The 13,953-nt window shown below is 51.2% G+C and overlaps 1 protein-coding gene across 2 annotated transcripts in view; it reads right to left on the bottom strand.

Moving 5' to 3' along the window:
• The window catches only part of C1_2H1orf159 (chromosome 1_2 C1orf159 homolog), a 273,746-nt gene that overhangs the window by 104,022 nt on the left and 155,771 nt on the right, over positions 1 to 13,953 (bottom strand). The window lies entirely within an intron of this gene.

Below are 13,953 nucleotides of genomic sequence, written 5' to 3'. Positions count from 1 at the left end.
AGGTCCTTTTACAGCAGGCCTGTCCACCACGTGGAGGTCAGAATAATTATAGGCAACCCCAAGGTGTCTATCACCAACCCCAACAGCTTCAGAACAATCAGCAAATGAACGGGTATTATCAACCACGTGTCCCTGTAGGTCCCAACCAATGTTCATACTGTAAAGAGGAAGGTCATTTTAAATATAGTTGCCCTAAATTACTACAGCGGAACGGTAATATGTATGGCGCAAGAGGTAGAGGTGGTCAGCAAGCTCCTAGAGGTAGAGGGCGTGGAAATGTTCCCCAGAACGCGCGTCCTCTGCCGCCTCAAAATACCATTAATAGCTTCGATCAGCAACCTAATGCGACTAGTAATACAGCTCAGTATTATAATAATGATTATTATGCAGAGGATGGTGATGCAGAAAATAATGATTACTAGGACAGCCACAGACAAAGAGAGGGAGTTGTTTCAGTGCCAGTGGATCAGAGTGGACCGTACGTTGAGGTGACTACAACAAATGTAACGGAGCCTTTTCTGCTAGACACTGGTGCTGCAAAGAGTTCAATTATGCATTCCAAACTCCCTGGCGCACCTTTGTCTGGCAATATAAATGTTTCAGTAGGTTTTTCTGGCGCCCCTGTTAGGAACCCGATTTCCAGTCCCATGTCACTTTCTGTTGGACCTTGCGAGCTGAAAGCACCCCTGATTCTGACAACAGGTTGTGGTGAGAATTTGTTGGGATTAGATTTGTTGAAAAGATTGCATGCTACACTGTATTGTTCTCCTTCAGGAGTACAACTTACATTAGGCAAGAAAGTGATTTCCCCGATGTACTTGTCCAAAAATACAATGCCGCCTGAACTGTCATCCCTTCCGGATGCCCTCTGGGCTACTGGTCCCAATGATGTGGGCCTCTTGGAGATACCGCCATACGTGGTGACTTTAAAGGCTAATGTCAGACTGCCACGTATTCCCCAGTACAAGATCTCTAATGAAGGGCAGAAAGCATTGTTAGACATTGTCAGCGACTTGATTAATAAGGGTGTGATTGAAGAGACAAGAGGCAACGTTTGCAATAGTCCGATTTTACCTGTCTTAAAACGAACGGACCCTTCACAGCCACCCGTTTACAGATTTGTGATCGATCTCAGAGAGGTTAATAAGATTGTTGTACCACAGTTCCCGGTTGTCCCTGATATAACTACCTTGTTAACAATGATTCCAGCCTCTGCTGCATGGTTTTCAGTGATTGATTTAAAGAATGCTTTCTTTAGCATCCCAATTGCGGAAGAGAGCAGAGACATTTTTGGTTTTAGTCTGGGAGGCCGAAGCTTCCGCTTCAAACGCGCTCCCCAGGGCTACTGTGAGAGTCCATCCATATACAGTCAAGCTTTGAAAGCACAACTTGATGCACTTGTTTTACCCAGTGGCGCTATCCTGATTCAGTACGTGGACGATTTACTAATCGCCGCGGATACTGAACAAATCTGCAAAGAAGCCACATTGTCATTGTTGCGCCATTTATCTGCTTTCCATCACAAGGTGTCTCTCTCTAAGCTGCAATATTGTCGACAAGAGGTGACCTACTTAGGTCATCTCTTATCGAAGGAGGGAAGGAAACTGACCCCAGAAAGAATTCAAGCTATTGCACAGTTGAGTGTGCCGAAAACACAGAGAGAAGTGCGTGCTTTCTTAGGAATCACCTCATACTGTAGGCATTGGATCCCTAGTTTTTCTTTGTTGGCAAAACCTTTGTTAGCATTAACATGCAAAGACACACCGAATCCTATCCCATGGTCTGAAGAGTGCCAGAAAAGTTTTGTGGAATTGCGTAATGCATTGTGTTCGGCTCCTGTGTTGGGTACCCCTGACTACAGTAAGCCTTTTACATTGTATGTTCACGAGAAAGATGGATGTGCGTTGTCAGTGTTAACACAGCCTTTTGGCGACAGACCGCGCCCATGCGCATATTTTTCATCAACCTTGGACCCTGTAGCGAGGGCATTGCCAAGCTGTCTGAGAGCGACAGCCGCTGCAGCAATGTCTATCCGACAATCTGCTGGTTTGGTAATGGACAACACATTGATTGTTATGGTTCCACATGCTGTAGATACATTATTAAATAGGACCAAGACACAGCACTTGACTAGTGCGCGATTATCAGGCTATGAGCTCACACTGTTAGCCAATCACATACACATAAAGAGATGCAATACGCTGAATCCAGCTACATTGTTGCCAATACCAGCAGATTCAGATGAGATTGAGCAACATGATTGTCTGTTCAGAACGGAAGAAGAGACGAAAGGGAGAGTGGATCTCAAAGATACTCCCCTGACTGAGTGTGATGGCACTTTATGGGTGGATGGTTCCTGTTTCAAGCTCCCTAATGGTGACACGACTGCTGCATATGCTATCACGACTTTACACACGGTCGTGGAAACTGCACGAGTGCCACATTAATCGCCCTCACGAGAGCGTGTGTGTTGTCTGAAGGAATGAGAGTGAACATATACACAGATAGCCAGTACGCCTTTGGCGTGGCTCATAATTTTGGGCGACTGTGGAAAGAGCGTGGGTTCCTGACGTCACATGGAGCTAAAATTCAAAATGGCAAGCTGGTGAATGATCTCCTTGAGTCACTGACCCTACCGTTGCAAGTTGCGATCATGAAATGCAGTGCGCACAGGAAAGTTACAGATGATGTTGGACGTGGGACTGCGTTTGCTGATGAGACCGCGAAAGAAACGGCACAGAATGTGAAGACTAGAATGTATGTTGCAGGCCCCGCAAGATGGGTTAATGATGTTGGGATGTGTGAAAACACAATAGAGAGTGTGAAGTCGCTTCAAGCTGAAGCCACAGAGGAAGAGTTAAGCAAGTGGAGAGAAAGTATGGGTAAGTTGGATGAGAATGGTTGCTGGATTGATCTGACAGAACATAAGCGATGGTTATTGCCTGATGCATATGTACTTCCAGTGGTTACTATGGCACATGGAATGGCGCATATTAGTACGAAAGGTATTTGTAAGTTGTTGGCTCCAGTATGGCAGAATGCTGGGATTCCCAAGTGTGCAGAGAATGTGGTCAAGAATTGCATGGTATGCTTGAAGTACAACCCTGGTAGGGGAACCCCAACTCCAGCCGGTCACTTTGCACCCCCATCATGTCCATTTGAAGTTTTGCAGCTGGACTTTATTCACATGGAAAGATGTAACAACCTGAAATATGTACTGGTGGTTGTTTGTGCTTTCTCGAAATGGATAGAGGCTTATCCTCTGAAAGATAACACTGCCCTATCCACAGCTAAAGCCCTTGTGAAAGAGTTTTTCCCTAGGTTTGGGATGCCAAGAATGGTGTGGTGTGATAATGGAAGTGAGTTCGTGGGTAAAGTGATGAAGAATGTATGTGAAGGTTTAGGCATCCAGCAGAAATTCCATGCTGCAAACCACCCCCAATCAGCTGGATTAGTAGAGCGCTACAATGGAGCCTTAAAGCTCAAGCTGGCCAAAATTCAGGCGGGCACCGGTCTTAAATGGCCTGACGCTCTGCCTCTAGCACTCCTGTCCACCAGAATGACCGTACACTCACGAGTGGGACTTAGTCCTTACGAGGTAGATTTTGGCCGTCCGGCCAACATATGGGGTGTACCGAGGCCTACGAAGTTCAGTGAGATAGAGCATCCAGTACTGCTCGATTACCTGTATGATTTAACTGTTAAACTGCGTGTTTTGCACCAACAGGTACATGATACTCTCCCTCAAGCCTCTGAAACTCCTGGACACCCTATCAACCCTGGTACGTGGGTGCTAGTCCGAAATTTCCAGCGCAAGAGCAACGACGAGCCTCGCTGGATCGGCCCTCATCTTGTTCTACTGTCGACAAGATCAGCAGTGCGAGTGAAAGGGAAGAAGCACTGGATCCATGGCACCCACTGCAAAGTAGTCCCCTTGCCTCTGCCATATGACCAGTGGGTCCAGGAGGGTATCGCCGACTCTGAGACAGACACTGTACCTCGTTTTGTACCATTCAGTGACGCACGCCTAAAAGACACAGTTTCAGACCAAGAGAGTGACAATATTCTGCAGGAAGCTGTGCCACCATCAAATCGACTGGACACCACTGAGCCTGAACTTTTGTTCCGAGACCAAACAGCACCTGGCCGTCTCCGTTATAATTTGAGACCTAGGCCCATGGACAAATAAAGATTTCCTTACTATTTCCTTTTTTAACATTTTTTGCTCTCCCATCTGAAAGACTTTCTTGATTTTTTGTTTTTCGAACCACCATCCGGGTTCTGCCGCAGGGTCGCGGTGCCAAGACTTTGGGGTACAGGCCGAAGACGCTAGGTTGACGGTTCTGGTTGGTCTAGGGCGTTTCCCTGGACTGACAGGCGTACTCCTTAGCGGAAGAAACTCATCCGCCGCGAGCGGCCCGAGTAGAGGATGGAGTTTTTTAAGATGGAGAGACCCATTGAGGAAATGAACTTTAAAGCAAGGATATGTAAAATTATGAAAAGTAAATGTTTTGTCTTTTTGTGCCTTTTTACACTGTGTAGTACAGTAATGTTCATTGTTGGATTTGTGTTTTTCTCCGCTCAAAAGCCCATTGCACCCACTCAACAGCCTATATCTCCTTCTACCGCCTCCTCTCACTCTTTTCACCCTTTGCCTGAGCACGAGCAGACCAGACGATCGGAGTTTGTAAATAACTCGTTTATCCAGCTCTTGCACCAGCACCAACTGGTAATGAATACGACCAATTGCTGGGTGTGTGGGTTAATGCCACATACCATTAACAAGGGTATTCCCTACCTGGTGCTGCCGTATAGTTACAATGGATCGTCATGGGCATTTCAGACTATGTTTCTCTATGCTCTAGATACGTACTCCCCTCGCCAACCGCGTTCCATCAGACCCATCACCAATAATAAGGCTTTAATGAAAGGAGTTGCCGATATGAGTAGAGATATCGACGCATACTCGTCCATTCCCAAAGAAGAGTTGAGACCTTATGTAGGATGGAACGCGACGGGGTATAGTATTAGTCTGGGTGAAAGACAGCGAAAAATCTCCTCTCCAATCTGGGTCGTACCCCACATGGGACGGTTCTGCTTACAGGGTAATGGTCAGAATCCTAGAGCTCAACTGGGAAGAAGTGACTGTACTGAAACGTACACTTTCCCGTCACAGTTCTCCCCTGCGTTTCTGGCTGCCAAGGGCACATATTTCATCTGTAATGACCGAGCATATACATGGTTGCCCTCTGATTTCTCGGGCACATGTTATATTGCGAACTTGCTACCGCCGACATTTACTGCTGCCTCTGACTATCACAAGACCAGAGTTGTGAGAGGTGTGATTAGTAAGGAGGATACTGCCGGTCAGGAAGCAGGAGACTTCTTCTTGGGTTTCCTGCCGTTTTGGGGACCTATGGTGAATAGTAGAAACCTGCGACAACTGACACGTGTGGTTGAATCCACTATAAATGTAACGGCTGGTGCCCTTAGTAATCTGACAGCTGAGCTCCAAGCGGATCGCCTTATGACTCTGCAAAACCGCATGGTTCTAGACGTTATCCTTGCAGACCGCGGTGGAGTATGCAAGGTTATTCAATCCAGTTGCTGCATTTTCATACCAGATAACGCTCCAACAGTGTATCAAGCCATCTCCAAGCTCCATAAAATATCTGAAGCCATACACGTGGATAAGGGAGACTGGTCACTGATGTGGTGGTTCTGGGAACTGATATCTGCCTGGGGTTGGAAAGTTCTGATGGTCATTGGAATGATCTTAGCCATTCTTTTCCTGTTCTGTCTGTGCATACAGTGTGCTCCTGCGATATGTGGCCTCTGTGCTACCTTATGTGTAAGGAAACCTGTATCGAGGGACGAGCTAAGTAATAGGATGATGCTACAGCAACATCTCCATGACTTTGCGGACATTGACCTAGACTCGGATTGAGATGGGTATAGTGATTGCCTATGTAAGGGCAAAAGGAGGGTCTGTCGTACTCTACTTTCTCGCACCGCGTAGGGGACAGGGCCCTACCCCTGTCTATCTTGGTATTAGCGAACCGCAAATGGTGAATGCGGCATGTACGAGTGTTTTATATACCGTTCTAGTCATGAATGCACTGTGTACACGTCATTCTGCTTCACTACGCGGGTTCCATTTTGGAAGCAGTGGCCATCTTGTCATTGCCCTCACATAGGCTATAATGGAGCAAACACGGGCCTCACAGTACATGTGCTTTCCCGTGACTTCTCTGTGACCTGGGCAGCTGGCTCTGCTGCCCTGGGTCAAACCGGTCTCACGAGCTCCCCTTCCTCCGTCCACCTGTGATTAGCATCAGGGCTTGACCCATCATAAAACCCTTTCATTCTACACAAACCTCCGGCTAATCTCTTCCACACCTGCTTGTTCCTACTTTATGACTTGTTTCCCAAAACAGGAGATGCTCATGTTTATTGGGGGGTCTGCCAACATCAAATGTGGGATCTGAACCTTACTGTGTAAATCATTGTGGGCTGGCCGAACTGGAATGTGGGATGGTCATCATGACTCTGCCTTTTCTTTGTAATATATACTTGTATATGGCCGTATCATAAAACCTAGGAATGTATGCTTGAGGCCAGAAAAGGCCTATTTAAAGTGAAGCCCGTTTCTATGATTTGCAGCAGTCTCCTGAGAACATACACGCTGTTGTACTTCTAGGATACCTGTCATTGGTCTGCAGCCAATAAACGATTCTTTGACTTCACCCAGAAGACTCTGTGTTTCTGTAGGTCCGGAACAGGGTGAAACCCAGAAGTCATAGGGTGTGTGCCCCTGCACCGCTGGGACTAAAATACCCAGTACTTCAGCGGGCCTTGGAGGCCACCTGCACGGCGAGTCCCGCTGCCTGAGACTGCCTACCAGCGGGAGCTGGATGTTGGCGTGAAGGGGAGCAGCAGAGGCGGATCGTATACCCTGCCTCGGGAGAGGTGACTACGCCACGTGCGAGGACACTTGTGGAGGCCATCGGCTGGACCGGCCTGGGCACTGGTGTTATTGACGTCGGGGGACAGCTGGGGCCGGACGCAGGGACACATCGGGGGGTCGGTCCCGGTGCGGACGAGCTACCCCAGTCTTCCCCTTTCACGAGTCATCAGATCGACGCGGGCCCGGACCTGAGGCGGAGGGGCCTGCAGAGTGGCCGGAGCGGCGGCCTGCCCTGCCAGCAGATCGTGATGGGCAAACCGGACGTGCGACAGCCCAAGCTGTCTTTTGATACCGGCAAAAAGGGGACTAAATCTTCGGAAGCGCTGCAGGCCCCGACTGGAGTGAATGGAGCTGCAGGCTGCTTCGGCGGACCTGCAGGAGGTGCTGCGCGAGATGCGCCAGGGATTCGCGACGATCGCTGACAAAGTGGATAGGATATCGTCGAGAATGGATGCCGTGGTGCATAAATTAGATGCGCACGAGGAGCATCTAAAGGGTGCGGAACAACGGATATCGGACGCAGAGGACACTGTTTCACAGCACACCTCGCAGCTTACCAGAATGGATAACCTACTGCGTATCATAGCGTCCAAGAACGAGGATTTGGAGGCGAGAAGTAGGCGCAACAACGTTCGCATCATAGGGATACCGGAGACGACCAATGTGGGCAAAATGGAGGAGTATGTGGAAAGGATGCTCCGCACAGCGATTGGCTCTGAAGTGTTCTCTCCTCACTTTATAGTGGAGAGGGCGCACCACTCCCTGGCCCCTAGACCGAAACCAGGAGCGACTCCCAGGCCCATCATTGCCCGGCTACTGAACTACCGAGACCGAGATGCTGCCCTGAGAGCGGCGAGGGGCACCCGGTCTCTCTCATATGAGGGCAATTCATTCACGCTGTTTCCGGATTTCACACCGATAGTCCAGGAGGAGCGCAGAAAATTCATGGCGGTGAAGGCCAAGCTGCGGACGCTGCAACTAGACTACGCACTGCTCTACCCAGCGAAACTGCGGGTCACATACCAAGGCCGTCAGCGGTTCTTCACGACTCCGCAGCAGGTGGAGGACTTCCTCAAGCACTACAAACGTGCCCGCAACTCGGGGGCGGAAGTGGACGTTGAGCAGGCACCGCTGCCCGGAGAGAGGCAGGACGGCGAACTGTAAGTAGAGCAGATGAACATTTTCCACTATCCCCCGGGGTCGAGTAAGTGAACTGCTAATCCATTTGAAGAGGGCACAGCATTGGACTGGATACTCCGTAGCCCTCTCCAGGGCTGCGGGGAAGGCAGACATGGGGGAGACCGTGGAGAGGGTTGCAGGTTTTTGCTCTTGCACGAGATGTTTGTGGATAATATGGATGTGATTCCTCCTTACGTCGAGAATTGCGGTGAGGTTGGGATGGCATGCTAGGGTTGCCAAAGCTTCTAACGCCGGACACCCCCTCTAGGTCCTCGAGTCCGACTGCCATATTGGTGGGAGACTGGGGTAGGTGAGGGGGAATTAGTGAAGCCACCTAGGCGGATTCCCCGAAGGGAAATACCCGAGAACTCATGGGGAGCTATGGGGACTGTTTTCGCCCCGGTTCGGGGGGTATTTGCGGGAGGGACGGGGAGGGACATGGCTGGCAGGTTGGGGTTTGCTTCAGTGGGTGGGGGGTGAGTGGGGGGGACGTTGGGGAGAGGTATGTTTGGAGTTTGAGGATGGGGGAGGGAGAGTTGGGGGTGGAGGGAGTATGTTGTTCGAGGAGAGTACTTGGGATGGAATGGATGACGATACCTGTGCTGCTTGCCCTCTTGGGGCTGCTGCTGATGCTGCGGGGGGGGGGTGATTGGCTGACTACACAAATGCATGTTAAGGTGAGGGGCTGGGAGACGAGATGCTGTCGGGAGAATGAGTGTGGACCGAGCGATGACTGAGACGACCAGGAGAGAACGGCTCACGGTGCTATCGTGGAATGTTCGGGGCCTCAATGACGCTAGAAAATGCAGAAAAGTGTTGGCTTACCTAGACCAGCACCATGTACAGATAGCACTGTTGCAGGAGACACATCTTGCCCCCCGAGCGCACTATACGCTGGCTGGTAGATGGGCGGGGGTACGCAGTTTTTCGTCCTACTCAGGGTATGCTAGGGGGGTTGCGATTTGGATCAAGAGGAATGTGCCTTTTGTGAGGCTTGGTGAGCGCGTGGACACGGAGGGAAGATATGTGATGCTTTGGGGTAGGCTGGGCACTGACACCATCACGATTGTGAACTGCTACGGCCCCAATGTCGACTCGCCAGTGTTTTTCGCGCAATTATGGGGACAGATGCTCCACATTGGCTCTATGCACATTTTATGGGGAGGTGATTTTAATGTGGCGCTGGCCCCTGGATTAGACAGATCGGATAGTAGTGTTCACTACAATAAGAAAGCGAGAGATGCGCTGGCGGGTATCTTGGAGGAAGGCCACTTAATAGACAGCTGGCGTTTCGTACACGGTGGGTTGCGGGAGGGCACGCATTTTACAGCGTTTGCTAACTCCTGGGCTAGACTGGATTATTGTTTTGTGTCCCGGGGCATAGCGGTGGACTTGGGGAAGGTTGCGCATCTCCCACGGACATACTCGGATCATTGCCCGGTCCTAGCCCAGATAGCACTTCCGGGGTATGGGGGGGTGCCCGCAAGATGGCGGATGCAACCCACGGCCCTTTTAGACCCATTATTTCAAGCAGAGCTGGGGGAGGAAATTGCAGAGTTCTTTCCCCGCAATAAAGATTCGGTGGATAGTGTGGAAACCATCTGGGAGGCATTTAAAGTGACGGTTAGGGGCTACTACATAGCGAAAAGCTTTGGGGTCTTGAAAAACATACGACAAACGCTTGCGCAACTAGAAGAGGAACTTAAAGGGTTGGAGACTAGGATGAGTCAGGGGCAGATGGGCCCCCTCCATGCGGAATTCAGGGAACGTCTCACACAGTATGAAAAAGAGGCGGATAGGGAGGCTCGATTTTGTGGCAAATACTGGCAGGCTCGCAGGTTCTGCGAAGGGGAGCGACCAGGGCGCGCGCTAGCGGAAATCACTCAGCCGCCGCGCTACAACACCCACATATTGGAGTTACGCACGTCGGAGGGGGATATCAGTCGAGATACCAAGGGCATTTTGGAGCAATTCACTGCACATTATAAAGATCTATATACAGCACGCAGTGTAGGCGAGGTGGATTTTGGGGGGTTTCTCGATAATGTCGCACTGTGCTGGTTGAGCGATGACCACAGACAGTTTCTAGGGGCACCATTCGAATTAGACGAAATTCGGGAAGCCATTATGTCTCTTAGCAACGGTAAGGCGTCGGGCCTGGATGGGCTGCCGGCGGAATTTTATAAAAGCTACGTGGATATTATTGCCCCCGTTCTTAAGGAGGTCTACGAGGAGTCTCTGGAAGTAGGAGTATTGCCTGGGTCCATGAGAGAGGTGTTGATCACCTCGTTGTTGAAACCGGGCAAAGACCCTACCGACTGCGGTGCGTATAGACCGCTCTCACTGTTAAATTGCGACGCTAAAATATTGGCGAAGGTGCTCGCTAATAGATTATCGCTACTGATGCCCAAAATAGCCCTCCCAGACCAATCCGGGTTTATCCCGGGACGCTCCACGGCCAATAACTTGCGTACCCTTTTCTCCCTGATGCATACTATTGCGCCGGAGTTGCCGGTGGCTGCTGTATTCCTCGATGCTACCAAAGCATTCGACTCCGTGGAGTGGAACTATCTATTTGCTATTCTGTATAGGATGGGGTTTCCGAAAATATTTGTTGCTTGGGTGCGATTGTTGTATACGGACCCGAAGGCGAGGGTCTTAATTAATGGGGAAATGTCGCGCCCGATCTCATTGACCAGAGGCACGCGCCAGGGGTGCCCATTGTCCCCGTTGTTATTCGCTATTGCGATCGAGCCATTGGCCTGCCGTGTTCGACAACTGCACAAGCCGAGCGCTTTTAAATGCGTCCAACGTCAGATAGACGTGTCATTGTATGCTGATGATTTGACGCTGTATGTGGTGGATCCGGAGGCGCATCTTAACCCCCTGCTTCGGGAATTCTTGGTTTTAGGCCGGATATCCGGGGTACAAATTAATTGGCAGAAATCGCAGTTCTTTCCCCTGACCCCTTCAGTGCGCCGCTTCCCACTGGATTACCCACTTGATTGGTGCGATACCGATCTGCGGTACTTGGGGATACAGATATCTCAGACTAGGGAAGAGACTGTGCGTTTAAATTATGGTACGGCGGTAGCGAAGCTAACAGAGGATGTGACACGATGGATTTCCCTGCCTTTCACCATGGCTGGGAGGGCCTCACTTATAAAAACCGAGGCAACACCACCATTTTAATATCTGTTCCAGAATATCCCTTACTATCCGGGCGCTTTTTTCTTCCGTACACTCCGCACAGAATTGATAAGATTGTTCTGGGCTGGAAAGCAGCCAAGACTAGCATGGTCCATCATTACCCAGCCCTATGGGACAGGGGGGTTTGATGTCCCTGATTTTCTGGCATACTACATTAGCGCTCAGGCCCACTTTGCGTACCACTGGTTTGCGCCTACGCCATTTATGCCGCAGCTGGCTGTGGAGGACTGGATTGTTCGGCCGCTGCCACTAAAGGGCATTATTTACGGCCAGGTCGGGGTGCTCGACACTCCGGCGGCAACGGTCACGAGCACGGTGGATGCGTGGCAGCGGATCCTCCGCAAGGTTGCGCTCCCCTTCTTGTACGCGCCAAGATTGCCACTAGCTTATCACCCAGAGCTATCCCTGTTGCGGGAGAAGGGGTTTCAGGAGATGTGCGCTGGTCTGGGGGTTAGGTCCTGGGGAGACCTTTTCCTGGATGGGCGGTTTAAGACGAGGGAGCAGTGGTTCCATGGGGTTCAGCATACCCCGCTGGAGGTCTTTTATTATCTTCGGCTGCGGCAGGGACTGAGGGCCATCCTTCCGCACTTCCCAGAGGAGCCTGCGGTGGTGTTGCCTCTACAACTAGTGCTCACGTCAGAGGATGGCAAACATCTGGTCTCCCACCTGTACCGAAGTATTCGAGAGCATGGTGGCGACGGGGGGTGCAGAGCGCTCCGGCAGTGGAGTGCGGATCTAGGGAGGGATATAACGGAAGCGCAATGGGCGTATTGCTGCGGGATGACCTCGCAGATAGCAGCTAGCTGCAGGTTACGGCTGATCCATTATAAATTCCTGCAGCGAATGTATTACACGCCTGCGAGGAAGTTGCGGTTTCGCTTGGCAGAGGATGACAGGTGTGAGCGTTGTCACATGGAGGGGGCGGATTTTTTACACTTGTCATGGCTCTGTCCGGCGGTGGCGGAATACTGGACACAGGTCCACAAAGCGCTGACGACCATGATAGGAGACACGGTTGACTGTGATCCGCTCACGATGCTGTTGGGTTATACCATGAGGCTACCCAAGGCGCATCGGAAGTTTGGGGATATCGCACTGCTAATGGCGAAACGGAGAGTCGCTTGTCGGTGGGGGAGGGGCCGGGCCCCGAAGTTTAAGGAGTGGATTGCCGACTTACTACACTGTCAGGAACAGAACCTAATATATGCAGAAACACAACCACCGCGTAATAGGGCCAAGGATATTTGGGACCCGCTCAGAGCATATTTAGGAGCTGAGGGCACTTCTGGGCTGGACGGAACTCGGGAGGCGGGCGGGGTACGACTGGGGACTGATGTGTGCGGGGGGAGGTTGTGTGATTTGGATTCGATGGGATGATCGGCTTGGGTGTAGGGCGACCGCTGCCGGAGTGGGCTATGCCTCTAACGGCAGACCGTACAGCCGTGGGATAGGAGACACTGCTGCGGAGATGGCTTGGTGTGCTGACCAGTACGGAGACGCCCTAGGAATAGAGGGGGGGGAGGTCCCCTTACGCAGACGTGGCAGAAGGAACGCTAGCTTGATGGTCCGGTCGGTGAGGGAGACTGAATGGGTGGTGGTGATTGTGGATGCACGGCTTGCGGGGAGGTCTTTCCTTGTGACTCAATACTGGGGTCGCCGTGGCGGGAGCTGCGGAAGAGTATAATGCCGCAGGACATGTTCACTCAGGCTCGGGGGAGGGCGCTGCTGTGTCTCCTGCATAACTATGACAATGGCGCCTTCCAGGTGCCAGTGGAATATTGCTCCGATGTCCATGAGAAGGACTATGCCGGCTCTGCACAGGGTAGACATGCGAGTTTACAGATAAATGCACCGATATGATCCCGAACTCAGTAAGCACAGGACTGAACTGAGGCGGAAGATGAGTGACTGCTTCTCGCCACCGGGCCTCCGGGCTGTCGGATATATGGCTGTGTACCTTACAGATGATGGCTAGAATTGTGATGGACAGCGGCCGGCCCGAGGGGTTGTAGGCGTGAGGCTGTATTGTTGATGTACTCTCTCAAATAAAGGTTTTGAAAACTTTTTAAAAAAGGCAGCCCGTTGAAAAATCCCATACATAGCATTTACAAAATGCGTAGAAACCATACCCGGAGTGGGGAACTGTGGATAAGGGATCGATCCTGGATGCGGCTGAGGCGTACCTGGAACCGGAACCGCAAAGTCCTCGACAGGAGCCACAGTATCCGCTGGCTCTGGAGAAGGCTCCTTTTCCTGTTCTTGCTCGACCTCAGAAGCAGAAGACTCCACTGGTGCCGGTGACCGCGCCGGTCACTGCGCCGATGACTGCGCCAGAGACTGCGCCGGGAACCGCGCCGGAGTCCGCTTCGGCGAAGGAGATCTCTCTGGAGACTTAGATGGAGAAGGAGACACATCCTTACTTGGACGTCAAGGCGAAGTCGATCTTGAAGCCTTGCTTTTCGAAGACCGGCGCCGAGAGCTATGTTTCCTTTTCTTGTGATGTTTCTTTGACTTTGAAGAAAGCGAAGTCGACGACTCTGGCCTCGATCTCTCCTTCTTCCTACCTCTCTTCTCCTTCTTTGCCTTGGCCATGAAGA

This window comes from Triturus cristatus, chromosome 1_2, assembly GCF_964204655.1.
Source record: "Triturus cristatus chromosome 1_2, aTriCri1.1, whole genome shotgun sequence".
Lineage (NCBI taxonomy): Eukaryota > Metazoa > Chordata > Amphibia > Caudata > Salamandridae > Triturus > Triturus cristatus.
This window is presented reverse-complemented; position numbering and strand designations above follow the sequence as displayed.